Below are 5840 nucleotides of genomic sequence, written 5' to 3' on the forward strand. Positions count from 1 at the left end.
CTTAACTAACGTTTTTACATAGGGATTAAGCATTTAGAACGAAATCTAATGTAGGAAAATGGTACTTTACTCTTGATCGGTACGTTGGGACTTTGAAAATATTCGGGCGTACGCGGCGCGCTCGGCGCTTCGAACAGCTCCGGTGTCCCCATTATTTTCGATTTACGGCTAAAATAAATTTTTCTAATTTTTTTCAATAACATATTCCTGCTAAAATAACTTTTTTACATAGGGATTAAGCATTTAGAACGATACATTGTTTAAAATAAGGGCACTTTACTCTTGACATTTTACGGTTTTTTCAATTTTCTGAAAAATCCTATCATTAGATTTTTTTAAAAATACGATATTCTTGCTTAACTAACGTTTCTACATAGGGATTAAGCATTTAGAACGAAATCTAATGTCAGAAAATGGCACTTTACTCTTGACATTTTTCGGTTTTTTCAATTTTCTGGAAAATCCTATCATTAGATTTTTTTAAAAATACGATATTCTTGCTTAACTAACGTTTTTACATAGGGATTAAGCATTTAGAACGAAATCTAATGTAGGAAAATGGTACTTTACTCTTGATCGGTACGTTGGGACTTTGAAAATATTCGGGCGTTCCAATCGCTCGTCTGTTGCATCATAGCGCGTCTCGGCGCAATCGACCGATTCGCTCGATCCATTATTTTCGATTTACGGCTAAAATAAATTTTTCTAATTTTTTTCAATAACATATTCCTGCTTAAATAACTTTTTTACATAGGGATTAAGCATTTAGAACGATACATTGTTTAAAGTAAGGGCACTTTACTCTTGACATTTTACGGTTTTTTCAATTTTCTGAAAAATCCTATCATTAGATTTTTTTAAAAATACGATATTCTTGCTTAACTAACGTTTCTACATAGGGATTAAGCATTTAGAACGAAATCTAATGTCAGAAAATGGCACTTTACTCTTGACATTTTTCGGTTTTTTCAATTTTCTGGAAAATCCTATCATTAGATTTTTTTAAAAATACGATATTCTTGCTTAACTAACGTTTTTACATAGGGATTAAGCATTTAGAACGAAATCTAATGTAGGAAAATGGTACTTTACTCTTGATCGGTACGTTGGGACTTTGAAAATATTCGGGCGTTCCAATCGCTCGTCTGTTGCATCATAGCGCGTCTCGGCGCAATCGACCGATTCGCTCGATCCATTATTTTCGATTTACGGCTAAAATAAATTTTTCTAATTTTTTTCAATAACATATTCCTGCTTAAATAACTTTTTTACATAGGGATTAAGCATTTAGAACGATACATTGTTTAAAGTAAGGGCACTTTACTCTTGACATTTTACGGTTTTTTCAATTTTCTGAAAAATCCTATCATTAGATTTTTTTAAAAATACGATATTCTTGCTTAACTAACGTTTCTACATAGGGATTAAGCATTTAGAACGAAATCTAATGTCAGAAAATGGCACTTTACTCTTGACATTTTTCGGTTTTTTCAATTTTCTGGAAAATCCTATCATTAGATTTTTTTAAAAATACGATATTCTTGCTTAACTAACGTTTTTACATAGGGATTAAGCATTTAGAACGAAATCTAATGTAGGAAAATGGTACTTTACTCTTGATCGGTACGTTGGGACTTTGAAAATATTCGGGCGTACGCGGCGCGCTCGGCGCTTCGAACAGCTCCGGTGTCCCCATTATTTTCGATTTACGGCTAAAATAAATTTTTCTAATTTTTTTCAATAACATATTCCTGCTAAAATAACTTTTTTACATAGGGATTAAGCATTTAGAACGATACATTGTTTAAAATAAGGGCACTTTACTCTTGACATTTTACGGTTTTTTCAATTTTCTGAAAAATCCTATCATTAGATTTTTTTAAAAATACGATATTCTTGCTTAACTAACGTTTCTACATAGGGATTAAGCATTTAGAACGAAATCTAATGTCAGAAAATGGCACTTTACTCTTGACATTTTTCGGTTTTTTCAATTTTCTGGAAAATCCTATCATTAGATTTTTTTAAAAATACGATATTCTTGCTTAACTAACGTTTTTACATAGGGATTAAGCATTTAGAACGAAATCTAATGTAGGAAAATGGTACTTTACTCTTGATCGGTACGTTGGGACTTTGAAAATATTCGGGCGTACGCGGCGCGCTCGGCGCTTCGAACAGCTCCGGTGTCCCCATTATTTTCGATTTACGGCTAAAATAAATTTTTCTAATTTTTTTCAATAACATATTCCTGCTAAAATAACTTTTTTACATAGGGATTAAGCATTTAGAACGATACATTGTTTAAAATAAGGGCACTTTACTCTTGACATTTTACGGTTTTTTCAATTTTCTGAAAAATCCTATCATTAGATTTTTTTAAAAATACGATATTCTTGCTTAACTAACGTTTCTACATAGGGATTAAGCATTTAGAACGAAATCTAATGTCAGAAAATGGCACTTTACTCTTGACATTTTTCGGTTTTTTCAATTTTCTGGAAAATCCTATCATTAGATTTTTTTAAAAATACGATATTCTTGCTTAACTAACGTTTTTACATAGGGATTAAGCATTTAGAACGAAATCTAATGTAGGAAAATGGTACTTTACTCTTGATCGGTACGTTGGGACTTTGAAAATATTCGGGCGTACGCGGCGCGCTCGGCGCTTCGAACAGCTCCGGTGTCCCCATTATTTTCGATTTACGGCTAAAATAAATTTTTCTAATTTTTTTCAATAACATATTCCTGCTAAAATAACTTTTTTACATAGGGATTAAGCATTTAGAACGATACATTGTTTAAAATAAGGGCACTTTACTCTTGACATTTTTCGGTTTTTTCAATTTTCTGGAAAATCCTATCATTAGATTTTTTTAAAAATACGATATTCTTGCTTAACTAACGTTTTTACATAGGGATTAAGCATTTAGAACGAAATCTAATGTAGGAAAATGGTACTTTACTCTTGATCGGTACGTTGGGACTTTGAAAATATTCGGGGGTTCCAATCGCTCGTCTGTTGCATCATAGCGCGTCTCGGCGCAATCGACCGATTCGCTCGATCCATTATTTTCGATTTACGGCTAAAATAAATTTTTCTAATTTTTTTCAATAACATATTCCTGCTTAAATAACTTTTTTACATAGGGATTAAGCATTTAGAACGATACATTGTTTAAAATAAGGGCACTTTACTCTTGACATTTTACGGTTTTTTCAATTTTCTGAAAAATCCTATCATTAGATTTTTTTAAAAATACGATATTCTTGCTTAACTAACGTTTCTACATAGGGATTAAGCATTTAGAACGAAATCTAATGTCAGAAAATGGCACTTTACTCTTGACATTTTTCGGTTTTTTCAATTTTCTGGGAAATCCTATCATTAGATTTTTTTAAAAATACGATATTCTTGCTTAACTAACGTTTTTACATAGGGATTAAGCATTTAGAACGAAATCTAATGTAGGAAAATGGTACTTTACTCTTGATCGGTACGTTGGGACTTTGAAAATATTCGGGCGTTCCAATCGCTCGTCTGTTGCATCATAGCGCGTCTCGGCGCAATCGACCGATTCGCTCGATCCATTATTTTCGATTTACGGCTAAAATAAATTTTTCTAATTTTTTTCAATAACATATTCCTGCTTAAATAACTTTTTTACATAGGGATTAAGCATTTAGAACGATACATTGTTTAAAATAAGGGCACTTTACTCTTGACATTTTACGGTTTTTTCAATTTTCTGAAAAATCCTATCATTAGATTTTTTTAAAAATACGATATTCTTGCTTAACTAACGTTTCTACATAGGGATTAAGCATTTAGAACGAAATCTAATGTCAGAAAATGGCACTTTACTCTTGACATTTTTCGGTTTTTTCAATTTTCTGGAAAATCCTATCATTAGATTTTTTTAAAAATACGATATTCTTGCTTAACTAACGTTTTTACATAGGGATTAAGCATTTAGAACGAAATCTAATGTAGGAAAATGGTACTTTACTCTTGATCGGTACGTTGGGACTTTGAAAATATTCGGGCGTACGCGGCGCGCTCGGCGCTTCGAACAGCTCCGGTGTCCCCATTATTTTCGATTTACGGCTAAAATAAATTTTTCTAATTTTTTTCAATAACATATTCCTGCTAAAATAACTTTTTTACATAGGGATTAAGCATTTAGAACGATACATTGTTTAAAATAAGGGCACTTTACTCTTGACATTTTACGGTTTTTTCAATTTTCTGAAAAATCCTATCATTAGATTTTTTTAAAAATACGATATTCTTGCTTAACTAACGTTTCTACATAGGGATTAAGCATTTAGAACGAAATCTAATGTCAGAAAATGGCACTTTACTCTTGACATTTTTCGGTTTTTTCAATTTTCTGGGAAATCCTATCATTAGATTTTTTTAAAAATACGATATTCTTGCTTAACTAACGTTTTTACATAGGGATTAAGCATTTAGAACGAAATCTAATGTAGGAAAATGGTACTTTACTCTTGATCGGTACGTTGGGACTTAGAAAATATTCGGCCGTACGCGGCGCGTCTCGGCGCTTCGAACAGCTCCGGTGTCCCCATTATTTTCGATTTACGGCTAAAATAAATTTTTCTAATTTTTTTCAATTACATATTCTTGCTTAGATAACTTTTTTACATAGGGATTAAGCATTTAGAACGACATATTGTTTAAAATAATGGTACTTTACTCTTGTGATTTTTCGGTTTTTTTTGATTATTTTGAAAAATAAATTTTTGTAATTTTTTTAAATACGATATTCGTGATCAGTGAACGATTTCACATATGGATTAAGCATTTAGAATCGTGCGGAAGCGTTATTAAAAAAGTTTACTCGATGCGATGGGACTTTGAAAAGTTTGTGAAAATTTTCATATTGGGAAAAAATGTGTAATTTTTTGTCTAGTTTACGGTAATGTAATTTATTTTAATGTTTACTATAAATTTTTTTTTCGTTCGTTCACGCGCTATGTTACAACAGCACGGCCGGGCGGTCTGTTGCCGCGGCGGTTTACACTCATAAGCGCGCGTGCTATTCGGCCGGCGGCGCCGGCGTCCTTGCCGGCCGTTCGGTATCTATAAGAGATACACGGTCCGTGCGAGGCGGACGGAGCAGAGCGGGTTTTGGGCCAATTCTACGATCTCGGTCGAGAAGCTGTCTCAGAGCTCCTTCGGGGCTTCGGTCCTGACTGTTTCGTGCCGTTTACGTTACGGACTTTTCTCCACACAGCGTGGCCACGGGTCGGTGTCTTTGACCGAATGGCCCATATGTGGCAAGCCCTACGGGGTTGGTTACCCGTATGCACTTTGTATGTATACTCGTACTCACTGAGCAATCGACTCTTCTGTCCGAGCGATGGAAAAATTTTTTAAAATGCATCTGTAAGATTTGGAAGCAAATCGTACCAATTGAAAACTGTGGCTAAAATGAATAGCCCAGTGGAGAGAGAAAACTATCAAAAAACTGATTTTTTAAATCAAGAGGTGTCAGAAATCGAAATGCCTAGCGCGAGCGGAAGAACACGCTTTCTCGCCAGTCCAGCATGTGTCCTGTCCGTTCTTCCTCGGCTTGCCGATTTTGCCCAGATCAGAGGTTTCGTGCTTCCGGCGGTCAGAAGATCAGCGTGAGCGTACGCGCTTCCACGACTATGGCATCACCCATGTACTTTTTCCTTTGAATATATTTGAGTACATAAAAAATATTAAAACATATAGAGAGAACTGTGTCTTGGATCTTAAAAATTTGTCAATAGCGATTATATATTATTACTTAATTTGAAGTATTTGTACGTTTTAGCTGGGACGT

This window comes from Megalopta genalis, unplaced genomic scaffold, assembly GCF_051020955.1.
Source record: "Megalopta genalis isolate 19385.01 unplaced genomic scaffold, iyMegGena1_principal scaffold0402, whole genome shotgun sequence".
Lineage (NCBI taxonomy): Eukaryota > Metazoa > Arthropoda > Insecta > Hymenoptera > Halictidae > Megalopta > Megalopta genalis.